Source organism: Uloborus diversus, chromosome 2, assembly GCF_026930045.1.
Source record: "Uloborus diversus isolate 005 chromosome 2, Udiv.v.3.1, whole genome shotgun sequence".
Classification (NCBI taxonomy): domain Eukaryota; kingdom Metazoa; phylum Arthropoda; class Arachnida; order Araneae; family Uloboridae; genus Uloborus; species Uloborus diversus.
In genome coordinates, this window is record NC_072732.1 from 189682445 (window position 1) to 189696454 (window position 14010).

A 14010-nucleotide genomic window follows, 5' to 3' on the forward strand; every position below is an offset into this window, starting at 1 on the left:
ATTACATGTACTCATAACATACAACACATAACACACGTAATAAAATAAATGCAGTGGGAATGCTATTTGGTGTTTCGACTCCTTTATGCAGGCTGCAGTTATCATTCAGATAAGTTAACTGCTAATCGAAGGGTGTCCTTCCCTTTTTTTTTAAGCTTTGACTCCGTCCAGACCACTGAGCATAATGTAAGCATAAAAAATAGTATTAGATATACCTCAAGGGAATCCTTTTTGTGCAGAAAAACATTTTCATTGTATGCTGAAATGTAGATTTTTCTAATAGCAGTGTTCGAACCTTTGTACAAATGAAAAAATACTACGCCAAATTAAAACTACGAATTTCAACCAGTAAATCTTTAATTATTTATTCGAATACGATATAAAACATTAAAATTATTATCAACTTCATTAGTAAGAAATCATTTTCTACTCCTCTGTTTTCGGCTGAAAAAAAAAAAAACTTTTTGTCTACGTTCGAAAAATTACAGTTAAAAAACGGACTCAGTTCCGGTTTTGGTTTTGAATTTTAAGGGTTCAATTAAAAGAAAAACAAGTGCGGGCATTTAAGCCGTACAGGTTAAAGAAGCCTGCTATGGGAAATTGTTGGATATTCAAAAATAAAAACACTTATTTTTTCAACAGAATTTATTAATTCTCTAGAATGTTTGTTTCAATCGCTACGTGAGATCTTTCTCATTCTTTAATCAAATTCCATGTTTTACGAATAATTTTAAATCGTATCATGCTGGCTAATGACAAAACATAGACGCATGATCTCAACGTTGTATTTAACGAGGTATAGGTTACTGATGTCCTCAAATTACATGCCTTCTCTTGTGCGCTTACTTTTTTCCGTTTACTTTTTTCGGTTTTTCTTCATAATATTCTTTCTTTGAAATTTTTAAAGAGCGAAATGCCTTATGAAACGATTCGAAATACAGTGCGGAGTTCCGCACGGGTCGACTAGTATAAACGAATTATAACTTGATAACTAATTTTGCTCATATTTACACTAAGTGAGTTCAATCTGGTTGATCATCAGCAACAGTTTTTATGCATTGAAATTTTGCTTTCTGTTGTCTTAGATTGTGTAATGTCAAAACACAAGCAAAATTGATTCTACCTCATTATGCAACTTACAAACAAAACTTTAACAAAGTAATTATTACATAATAGCTACTTTCTAAACAAAAAGACTTCATACAAATATCACAGCGGGCGCAGTTTTGAGGAAAATCGTTGAATAAGAACATTACTAATAGGAAAAGCTTCCAAATGCTATAAGACCATCAGATCCTCGTTAAAAATTTCTTTTTGTTTTTCGCGATAGATTATCCAGGTTGCGAAATAACCAAAAGAGAATCGAATTTCATTTCATCTCATCTTTTTCTTTTCATCTTGTTTTCCATATTTTCATTGTCAGTTGATATTTAAATATCATGTGGTCTGGATTGCTTTAACAGCTTTTATTCTAAAGGTAAGTTGTGATTTTTTTACATGTTATTTTACAATAGCAAACGTTATATTTATGATATTCATTTTGTAATAACATTTTTTTTAATCTTTAAAATCGACTTGCTGAACTAAAATTTAATTTAAAATGCGAAGTTAGCAGCGAAATTTAAATATTTTATACGTTCGAGGGGGGAGGGGAAAGGGTCAGATTATTTTTTGTAAAATCTCAAAAAGAGCATTAAATGCACTTTGAACTTCTCGTTTTAAATTCAATTCGTAAACACATGATCCTTGAGGAAATTTTCTGTAATTATGAAATTGTTCTTGAAAAATATTTTGTTAGTATATGTGGTTTAAATACTATAATTAATCTTTTTATTTGCAACGTTTCATGCAGCATTTTTAATGCATTTTTTGTCATTGAAGAAAATTGCTAATACTTAACATCAGTGGAGTCAATACAGAGGCGCTTTGAATTTAAATTTTTGGGAAAGCGGAAATTCTCAAATCGTAGAAGGGAACTCCAAATTTTTTTGAATAATGATAACTTTGTCGAATAGAATTCAAAATTTTGCCGATTGATGAAAAGCTTTCGAATCGTGTGACAAAATTCTCCGAATAAGGAAATTCTTGTATGATCACCGTGACCTCCCATCGGGGCGCCCATGGCCCAAACTTTTTTCACTTCCGGAACGCACTTTTTCTAAGATGAATCCCGTAGGCCAGAACACATATAAGAGTCATTCTCCAGAAAATGTAACTTTTGAAAGCAAATATCCATTTTCCATTTCGAAACCTTTTTTTTTTCCTTCTTACATGAAAGTGTTACCTACTAGAAGTAACCATAAAGAACAACCCAGCTAAGTTCCAATTATTTTACTTATAAATAAAAAATAAAATGATGACTTGTTCACGGAAATAATTTTAAAAAAGCCTTAAAATGTTTAAAAATCGATGACAATTTAATAACAAGGTAGCAAACAATGAACTATTTTAATGATTAGTGGGAATCTAATATGAAGCTCTCTTAAATAAAGTAGGGCTTAAGTAGTAGCTATCCGTTTTGTTCAAATGTGTGTTAAAAATAGTATTTAGTAAATTTGAGAATATGCTGGCAATTTATAACTTTGGTAGAATGCCTAATATTGGTGTACTTCCCCTCCATCATTTATTTTCACCTCAGAAAAAATGACATTAATAAGGTCTGTCACGGAGGTGAGATTCACGAAGATGAGGAATTTTCCATTAATATAGACCTAATGGGTACATTTTTTTCAGCGAAAAGTTTTTCTTTTTCTTCGCTGCTGAAATCTGCACTTGTTAAACATATGAAAACATGTGCACTTCTTTTTTTTTACATTAATTCACATCCCTGAAATTCAAGAGGTGAAAGTTCACAATAACCACAGTTAGTTTTTCAAACAAAATCTATTTTCTTGTTTTTCGACAAAAATCTCACAACTTCTTTATGGCTTAAAATAAACAAGGGGGGCTCCTATGCATAATGAAAATAAAATGTGATATCATTACTGCCACGTGTTAATGAAAAATGGCGTTTTAAATTTAGGTAATGGAGGTGATAATTTATTGCGTGGCATGATTCCTTTCCCTACTGAAACGAACTAAAACACAATATTAAACAGTTAAATATACGTTAACAATTAGTATTTGATACACTAGTGAAAGGAATAATAAATAAATAAGTATATACTTTTAATTAAGCAGGTATTTAGCAACATAAACAGTCACACCAGATGTGTGACATGCCACGAAGGTGACAATTCACCTGTTGTTAACCAAAGATATATTCAAATAAAAATTATTACTAAAAAAATGTTGACAGATTTAAATAGATATATTTTTGATAAGATTAAAAAGCATTGTTAAATGAATTGTTCCTTAAAGTTTTTACAGTAATAGGCGTGTGACAGAAAAGTTACACTTTTTGAAGAATGACCCATAAAGTTGAAGTACACTGGCCTCAAAAAGTTAAGGTACAACCGGTTTTTTGCGTCTAATTTACAAATGAATGATTATAGAAACAAAAAATTTGGAAAACATGTGCGGTAAATAGTTTTTTATTGAATGCGTCATAGAAAATTATATAAGTGTATTGCAAAAACGATTTATAACATAAAAAGCAACCTTTTCGAGAAAGTCTATTCTTGAAAACAGGACATCACAGTGTTATGTAGTAAAATGTCATAGAAACAATACAAAAATGGGTTCTAATACGGAATGTGTCCCCCCCCCCCTTACTTTAATGCATTAGAGGCATCGATTTTCCATGATGAGTATTAAGCTGTCGGGCAACGGAATAGGAAGTGAAGACCAGACACAGAAAAAGTGTTTTGTTCCAGCTTATGTAACGACCTTGGAGGAGGATTAAAAGCTGCAACCCGTCTGCCCAGATAGTCCCAAAGATGTTCTGTTGGATTCAGGTCTGAAGATCTAGCTGGCCATTCCATTCGTTCCAAACCGTGGTCCTATAGATACTCCTCAACAGTCCGAGCTCGGTGAGGTTGTGCTTTACCATCCATCAGAATGAAGTCATTATCAAAAGCACCAGCAATATGGGCAGACATACGGATCAAGCATCTCATCCCGATATCTCAGACCAGTCAGAGTTCCTCCATGGAACACATGCAGGTCGGTGAACACCGAGCGAGATCCTTGCCCAAAACATTATTCCACCATATCTATAACTGTGCCTTTCAACAATGTTGGATTGATGGTATCTAGTGCGCTGTTCCCTCCAGATCAGTAGACGCCCTGAATCATTCTCCTATGTAAATCTGGACTTGTCTGTGAACAGCACAGAAGCCCATTGCTGCCTGGTCCAGGAAACGTGTTCTATTGCCCAGTATAAGCGGATCCTTCGCTGTGGTCCGATGAACGGAACACACGCGCAAGTGATTGTCTTGCATAGAGACCTGCATTGTGAAGACAATTTCGCACCGTGATGGCAGAGATTCTTCTTCCTGATGCTACAAAGTCGTCTGCAACAAGTTGCGGCACACTGGTGGTTCTTCTCCTTCAGGCAGAAAGAACTAGAAAACCGCCATCTACAAGTGTTGCAGCTCGTGGTCGGCCACTAACTGGTTTTCTGGACACAGAATCTTCTGATTGGTCTTGATCTTAAGGTCACTGGACAACACTACGAGACACATTGAGACGGCTAGCAGCATCAGCCTGAGACAATCTCATTTCCATGCATCCAAGTGCCCGCCGCCCTAATGAATCGGGCAAAAGACGTCTCTGAGACATTTTTTAAATTCTATTGACTATTGTCATCGAAACTGACAACAGCAGTTGAAAATCAACACAACTTACACACAAAAGTACGAAAGCTTGATATTTACATATTTTTTCTCACTCATAAAGATGCGTTCTTCTCTATAAAATAAAAGTGGCAGTTATGTTTTCTTTACAAATAGTTTTAAAGTTCGTTATTATCATTCATGCAAACTATGCATTCTATGGTTTTTGCCATTTTTTTAATGATGAGCTTCGAAAAATATGTTGTACCTTAACTTTTTGAGGCCAGTGCATATTTAAGGCTATTTAGGCAACAATAGAAAAAAATCAAAACGAAAACATAATTACAAACCAAGAATTGTTCCTACTACATGCTTACTTTATTGATGCGATGCTTCTAACCGTTTTTTAGAAATGAACTTCTACTTGACATCCAATTAACAACAATCATTCGGAATCTTCACTAATAATAAAGCTGAAATTCTCTCTGTCTGTCTGGATATCTGGATCTCTGTGACGCGCATAGCGCCTAGACCGTTCGACCGATTTTCATGAAATTTGCCACAAAATTAGTTTGTAGCATGGGTAGTGTGCACCTTGAAGCGATTTTTCGAAAATTCGATTTTGTCCTTTTTCTATTCCAATTTTAAGAAATGTTTACCGAGCAAATTATCACAACGTGGACGAGTGTATTACCAAATTATCATAACGTGGAACCGTAACATAGGCAAGTAAATGAATATTGCAGATTGGCGAGAAATTCATCATCCATTATTTGTAAATATACAGGCGAACCAAATGACCTTTTAATTTTTTACTACAGGCAAAGCAGTGCGGGTACTATTAGTACCAAATAAAGTGATGGGTTGTTTTAGAATGCTCGAAAATATATTTTTCTATTTGAAACATTGAAAATATCGACGGGCTACATGGATCAGCTTAGTGGGCCACATATGGCACGCGGGCTGTAAGTTGGGCATCACTGCTAAACATACATCGTTGTTAAAGGTGGTTAAAGAAGGGGCATAGTTCTTGAATACATGAAAAATTTCAAAAGTTAAGCAAATTAAGTTAAAAACTCTTTCTGATTAAGTGAAAAAATTTCATTACAAATTAATGGGTCTGTGTGCCTAACTCTCTCCTCTTGCCATTTGTTTTGACATAATGAGACCATTTAGATTGACCAAACGGCCCATTGTGGAACTGGTTAAAAAAAAAAATTCATGCAGGGTAAAAATGAACGTCTGAATTATGACTGGTAAGGATTAGAGACGTACCGAGTTGCACTTTGGCCGAGTAGCCGAGTACTGAGTTACCGAGTACTCGGCCTTTCACTACTCGACCGAGTTACCAAGTACCAATTATGTTTTAAGAAGAACCACCGACACACATGTGATTAATTTTGAACTTATTGGAATAGTAGTATAGACCTCCTTGTCCATATAATAGTTTTTGAAACTAAATTCCTGCTGAAATTTAATTGCGCATTATTTAAAACATTTTGTTTACGTCAAAAATTTTACAAAAAAAAGAAAATTTTTAATTTAAAAATAAATAAATAAAAGGTATGATTAATCAAGTTGGAATTAAAACAAATTATACCAATCTTATTATAGTTCTAGTCCGCCAAATGTAAATAATTTTTTAAAGCAAATGAAACAAATGTACAGGAACACTGCAGACACGTGTTTCACAAAAAAATCCGACTTTTGTCGGATGCCTTTAAATCCACGAGCTCACATTTTGTGCATTGAAAAAGGAATTCCTTGTAATGCCAAAACATGTGCCTGCACTGTGCTTTCAACTTTGTTTTATTTCGTTTTATTTTTTAAGCAAAGGTATTTTTATATTTCTTATAACTAATTTTTGTTTGTAGCAAAAATCCATTTTTAATATAAAACTTCCATATTTTCTATACTTACCTTTTTTGCACAATTTTTAATAAATAAGTTTTATTAACTTTGGGGACATTAAAATAAAGATTTATTCCATTGAAGTATTACAAACTTCATTATTCTCAAAATTTAAATTTGAATTGTAAATGATTGCAGAATATTATATATCCTTGCGCTTTTTTATAAATTTCAATATCTGTCTTGGACAATATTCAATTTTTTGCAACTACTCGGTATTGGCCGCGTATCTGATCAAAATTTGGCCGAGTACCGAGTACTCGGCAAATTGGCCGAGCAGGCCGAGTACCGAGTAGTTACCAAGTACTCGGTACGTCTCTAGTAAGGATATTATAAGGGCATCAGTACAACGCTCCGAATTCCAAGCCGTTCGCAGCTCAAAAGAATTGCCGTTCATTTTTTCGGTCATCATACTGCACCATTCACTTTAAACTGGCCCTTTAGGCCCGTTCATTCATAAACGACACATTACTAAAACTTCGTGAATAGTAACTTTTTTCGCAATTGAGCTTTGAACTGCAACTTCCATTTTAATAACTATCGTTTAGTGGTAACATTCATCAAGGTACATCACTCGAATAATGTTTATAAATAATATGTCTCCACGCCTTTTTATTAATACAGTCGATTCCGGTTGATAAAAACACTTTGTTACTAATAACCGGCTGGTCCGATTAAGCGAACAGGACCTGCGTAGCTTGATCGAACAAGCTATAACACAAAACATTTAAATGCCATTATGATTATTGTGAGCTCCACATGAATGGTGAGTATACAAAGGAGAAAAAATGCTGTTTAGGAAATTCTTCCATCTATATATATAATTCTCTTACGTGCCGGCAAATGAAGGGGTGAATTTCTAAACCTCTGTTGGCAACACTTCGCCGATAAATCATGTAAACAAACTTCTACGTTGTTTTGAAATCTTGAATCACAGAATACTCAACGAACTTTTTTTTTTTGAGATGAGTTTGAGTCGGGCTGTGGCCCATTTCAACCTTAATCAGCAAAGAAAAGCTCAAAGAAGGCAGGAAACCGTTCTTGAATCCAATTTAAGACGAGCCATTTCCAGAGTTGTATTCTCTGATTCGCTGCCGATAATTTTTAGCGGCTGGGGAATTTTCAGTCAGCAGTTCCTTCAACAGATCAGGTGCGTCACACAATGCCGGTAACCGCACCTTTCCGTCATGGCAACATTTAGTATATTTATTTGCAGTATTACGCTCTTTCTGCCAATAAAGAGCACCACAAAATTCGCATTCTTCACACATTGCTCCACAATCATGTTCATCGGCAATGTTGTTTTGAACGCGTAGGCGCTTTGAGCGTCGTCTATTCTCTGCTTCAGTACGACAGTTCAGTTCAAAATGAATAACCGAGAAAGAATTTACTTTATTCCTTTTATTCTCAGCTGAAAGGTTTCGCCAAATTTGTTTAGGGTTATAGTAGTTTTAGTATTGTGCAAGCAAAGTAGCCTTGGCGAGTTTTCGCGTTTTTAGTTAAACCATTTTTTGTTCGTGACGTGGCAAGGATTCAGAATAACAACAAGAAGGACAAACGTTTGAGAAAATATGTTTGGTGCTCTCTGAGCCTGTTTTTAGTCATGGCCAGCTCTATGTGGCATTATCAAGAACAAGATCTTTTGAAGCAGTGTCAGTTGTGGCTCCCAAACGGGACATTTTTAATTGTGTATATGAGGAAGTTTTCTCAGATTAGAATATATAAGAGTGCAAATATGTAAATATATAAGAGTGTAAATAATGTAAATACATCCCTCGGGGGAGCCTGTAACCCCTAGAGGGCGCGTCCCCAGGTGGCGGATAGGGGAATGCCTTCATTGGTTTTCCAATGGGTGGTAGAAGGGAAATAAAATACCTTCCGCGGACCAACAGGTAGAAGTGCAATCTCTCCAAAGCAATGACAGATACTTTTGTATCTATAATGGTAAAGTTGTGCACATTGCCAAGGCAGTCATCTTACATACAGCAAAGTTAAACTGTCGAAAATCTGGCTAAAGCAGACAAATTAACATTATGAACGTAATTTTCATATTGGTTAAATGGATGGTGACCTAAATGCAATTACCAACTTTAATTTTTACGGAAAATTTTAGCTAGGCTAATGTATTGGCATACAGCGAGCGAGCGAAGCGAGCATGGATCGCGAAGCGATCCACAGGGAACTGCGTAAGCAGTTCCGGGGGTTGGCGAGCGATAGCGAGCAGGGGGCGATAGCCCCCTAGTTAAAAATAAATTATGATCTTTTTTCAATCGTTCAACAACGTATTCCGACCGATACGGTTTTATATATTCCTCCCAGTTAGAATCAATTCAATAACCATTGGTAACTAAAAATGTGAGAATGAAAAAAAAAAAAAGGTTCTAAGTACTAATCGACCATTGAAAATTCCAATGAAATGTAAATTACGTATTTTACAACTAAAATTTTTTTGAACAAATTTATGTATTACTGAAGTTGAAATTTAAAATTTCACTGAACTTTTGATATCTCCGGTAACGATTTTTTTTTTTTTTTTTTTTTTTTTTGTAAATGTTGCTGGGTTTAATTGAAAGTTACAAGGAACCATTATTAATTTTAATTTCACTAACTATTAAATTCTTTGACTCACTTGTAACTCGCTTCAAACGGGCGAATTTCAGTTTTTCCTCAAATTTGTTCTCATGTTCCTTGGTCCGATCAAACGGATTTTTGGTCCCAATAAGCGAATATTGGGCTCGTGTAATGGCATTTGCTTTGATTCTTTTATATTTGGTACGAATAAGCGGCTGGTGCGATTAACCGACGGTCCCATTAAGCGGATTCCACTGTACTACCATATGAAATTTTTAACAAGTTTTCCCGCTCAAAAATTTTGAGATTAAATGCTGCGAATTAATTTACCAAAAATAAACGCAATTCTCTTTAAATTCTTGAACATCGTAAAGTTTGATCACGGAGAGATGACGGACGACCTTGAAGCGGAAACATCATTTGTATTACTATTTGTAATAGGTAGATTAGCTAGAAAGCGTCGTGTAGTAAGAGGCGCGTTCTCGCTGAAACTATGTATTCCTTATCTTTACTAATAATAAAGCTGAATGTCCCTTTGTCTGTCCGGATCTCTGTCTGTCAGGATCTCTGTGACACGCATAGCGCCTAGACCGTTCGGCCGATTTTCATGAAATTTGACACAAAGCTAGTTTGTACCATGGGGGTGTGCACCTCGAAGCGATTTTTCGAAAATTCGATGTGGTTCTTTTTCCAATCCAATTTTAAGAACAAAAATATCATAAGATGGACGAGTCAATTATGAAATTATCATAACGTGGCACCGTAACATGGGTACAAGCCAATTGGCGAGAAAATTCACCATACATTATTTGTAAATATACAGGCGAACCAAAAGACCTTTTAATTTTCTATTACGGGCAAAGCCGTGCGGGTACCACTAGTTCAAAATAATAACAAAGAACCTATTACAGATAATACAAATGGTGTTTCAGCATCAAGGTCATCCGCCATCTCTCCGTGGTCAAGCTTTTGCACTTAAGTGCCACATGCAATCGACAAAACTTTCTCGTGTCTTCATTTCCTTTTTTAATTGGTCTGTGACGAAAACATTGAGAAACTTTGACTTGCGTTTATGCTTTTTTTTTAATGGGTCCTTAATGTAAGTTCAGCAAGGGGGGAGACATGTGTAATATCATAAAGCAGCTCCTGTTAATATCTCGCTTGTCGCCAAGCAAGGAAAAATCGCAAACTATCCGAAGACGCGGTCTAACCGAGATGATGGGGTTGTTTCAATCAATCAAAAGTACTACATTTAGTCACAGAAGTCGATAGAATGAGCAAAAAAAAATAAAAGAAGAAAAATTAATTTGAATTTTGACAACTCGAATTCAAATTATGTTTTTCTCAATCACGAGTGTGTGTATGTAGGCGTGTGTGTTTGTGTGTGGGGTATGTGTTTGTGTGTAGGGGTTATGTGTATGCGTGTGTAGGCATGTGTGTTTGTGTCTGTGTGCTGGCATAAGTGTGTGGGTAGTTGTGTGTATGAATATATGAATATATGTGTGGGGGAGGTATGTGTATGTCTGTGTAGGCATATGTGTTTGTGTCTGTGTGCAGGCACGAATGTGTGGGTAGTTGTGTGAATGTGTATGTATGATTTTGTGTGTGTTTGTGTGGATGTCTGTATGTATGCGTGTGTGTATGTGTTTGTATGTGCGTATGTGTTTGTGTATGTGTGTGTAAGTGTATGTGTTTGTGCGTGTGTACGTGCGTGTGTGTAGTTGTGCATGTATGCGCGTGTGTAGAGGACATGAATGCAACCTAGAGACGGCTTTCGCTATAGGAGCAGCATCGTGAGGAGCCCGTCGACGGTGATGGTGCGGAGGGTGGCGGTGGGAAAAATCAAAGGAACGTCAAAAACAGTCAAATGAGAACAATAAGCAATCGTGATAGCTCAATAATAATAATAACAGGGAGCGAGGGAAAACTTTTACTTTCAAAATGTTTGATTTTTAATTATTTTTTTTAAATGTCTGAGATTTTTTTAAACAAGGCGTGGTCTTTATGACGACACAAGTGATGAACTTTGGCACGTTCTCCATTGGCACGCTGAATGCTTACGCTTTCTGTCTACCGCGTTTCCAGATTATGATAATGGGGTTGTTTCCTTCACTCAAAAATACTACTTTTAGTCACTGAAATTGATAGAATAAGAAAAAAGGGAACATGAAATAAATAAATAAATAACATGAAGCGAGAAAAACGTTCATTGTCCCAACGCTTACTTTTTTATTAATTTTTTAAATATCCGAGTTTGAAAATGAGGTGTGGTCTTTATGAAGTCGCAAATGTTTATTTTGGCTCATCTGTCTACCGCGTTTCCAAATTATGATAATTAAGAAGCGAATTAAATATTGCGCTCTACGCTTGCTATCAACCATATCGTTGCCAGCAGTAGTAGCAGATGTGAGTAAAGAAGCGAATTAAATATTGTGCTTTGTGAATGGCATCAGAGAGTGGCATTTCATCATTTGTGATGTCATCGGCAGAAGCCTCAACAATGAAAGCGCACCGATTAAAGTATTTTTTTAAAAATATTAAATTTGTCGAATTATTTAAAAAATGGTCAAATCCTATGTTTTTAAGCATGCTCTTTCAGAAAGAAATACTTTTAAAATTTCGGAAACGACCTCATTAAAAATATAGTTTTATATAAAATGTAATCAAACAATATGTGCACCAACAAAGAAAAAAAAGAAAAGAACATTTGTTGTCGTATTGGTGGTACTTTTCTCCGCACACACCCCACCACTTAGCCGTAAGCCTTAGGTTAGGAATCCAAAATTGCGGCTTCAACAATGGCGTATAAAAATGAATACAGTTGTTCACTGACAAAAAAAAAAAAAAAAAAAAAGAAAAGAAAAAGAAAATTAGTTTTACACAGTCTAAAAAAGGAACTCTTTAAGAGACAGTGGTTGCGCTTCAAAACCACCAAAAAAAAGGTTACCTCTCTTTTCTCTGATTTTTTTGAATCAAAATCAGTCCGTTTTTTTTTGAGCAATCACAACTGTTTATTGTTCTCACATGACAGTTTTGAATTCCTATGTGATTTTATTTCCCCCCCCCCCCGCCTCCCTCTGCAACATCACGCTCGCGTCACTTACTTGCCTACACTTACACATACACCTACACGCACAAAGACATACACACATGCATACATACAGACACCTACACATACCCACACAAACATATACACACCACTAACCACACATACGCATACCCCACACACATATTACACACAACTAACCACACATACACATACCCCCCACACATACTACCCACACATACACATACCCCCCACACACAACCCAGCCGTAGGTGGGGTTTGGTCTTTGGGGGACCAGGCCCGTCCCTATGCCGGTCCCAAGCCCGGGTAAATGGGGAGGGTTTTGCGATGGTGTAGCATCCACGCATGTAAAACTACCACTCTTTACTTACGCTTGAGCAGATCTGTATCTGCCCAGTGGCTATCGAGTGGAACAGTGAGTAGGCAATGGGCACCACCGGAGTCAGGTCCGTACCTGGGTCCACGGTGTCTAGAGTCGTAAGTGGTTTAGTTCTCGTTCCCTTATGGGTAAGGGGGCCCCGGCCGAAAGGTCCGTTCTCTGGAAGCCCCAGATGGCATAGCAGAGCGGGGTTCCCTATTGTATACCCCCCCACACAAACAAACATATCCCCCCACACAGCAAACACACACGCCTGCATACACACACACACTCGTGATTGCGAAAAGCATAATTTGAATTCAAGACGTCATTCAAATTATTTTTTTATTATTATTTTTCTTAACTTTAATCAAATTTTCGAAAAATCACTTCGAGGTGCTCATTCCTATGATCGAACTAATTTTGTGTTCAATTTCTTGAAAATCAGCCGAACGGTCTAGGCGCTAATGCGCGTAACAGACATCCAGAGACCCAGACATCCAGAAATACAGACTTTCAGATTTATTACTAGTAAAGATTAAGAAAATGTAATGGGGTAGTTTCCAAAATTTTAAAAGTATGTTTTTCTGAAAGAGCATGCTTAAAAACATAGTATAAGACCATTTTTTAAATAATTTGATTAAGTTTAATATTTTTTAAAAATTACTTAAATCGGCGCGCTTTCATTGTTTATGCTTTTGCCGATGACATCACAAAAGATGAAATGCCCTTCGAAATATTTTGCCATTCACAGGGCAAAATATTTAATTCGCATCTCTACTCACGTGTATTGGCAACGATATAGTTGATAGCAAGCGTAGAGCGCAATATTTAATTCGCTTCTGAGAAAATGAAAGTATTTTCTGGATCCATGTTTTTTTTTTTTTTTTTTTTTTTTTTGCTTATTCTATCAATTTTAGTGACTAAAAAAAATTTTGAAAAAAAATAGAACCGACTTCAAAATTGCTCTAAAAAGTGAAATATAATTTTATTCTTTAAACACAATCGATAATACTTTTAAACATAATTTTTGAAGTTGGCGCAAAAACGATCGATAAAATCATTCACAGCCATAACTCAACTACAAGTATAAATTTAACCACGTCCAGTTTCTTCAATACCACATGCATTACGCATTGATGACAGCATATTTGAGTAACGATATAAATGTTTCGTTCCTAAGTTTGGATGATTTTTTGATAAAAATATGAACGAAGCATGGTTACAATGGATTTAACTTTTTGTTTTTGCGCCAACTTCAAAAATTATGTTTAAAAGTATTATCGATTGTGTTTAAAGAATAAAATTATTTTTCACTTTTTAGAGCAATTTTGAAGTCGGTTCTATTTTTTTTCAAAATTTTTTTATTTCATTCTTTTTAGTGTAAA

General features: G+C 35.7%; 1 protein-coding gene across 2 annotated transcripts in view; it reads left to right on the top strand.

Moving 5' to 3' along the window:
- The first annotated feature begins 1299 nt into the window (after positions 1 to 1299).
- The window catches only part of LOC129217579 (elongation of very long chain fatty acids protein 7-like), a 37541-nt gene continuing 24830 nt past the window's right edge, over positions 1300 to 14010 (top strand). Inside the window, exon 1 of one of the 2 annotated variants that reach the window (XM_054851906.1) lies at positions 1300 to 1477. The gene's annotated coding sequence lies outside the window, so the exon portion shown is untranslated. The remainder of the gene's footprint in view (positions 1478 to 14010) is intronic. The other variant, XM_054851905.1, reaches the window with a different exon arrangement.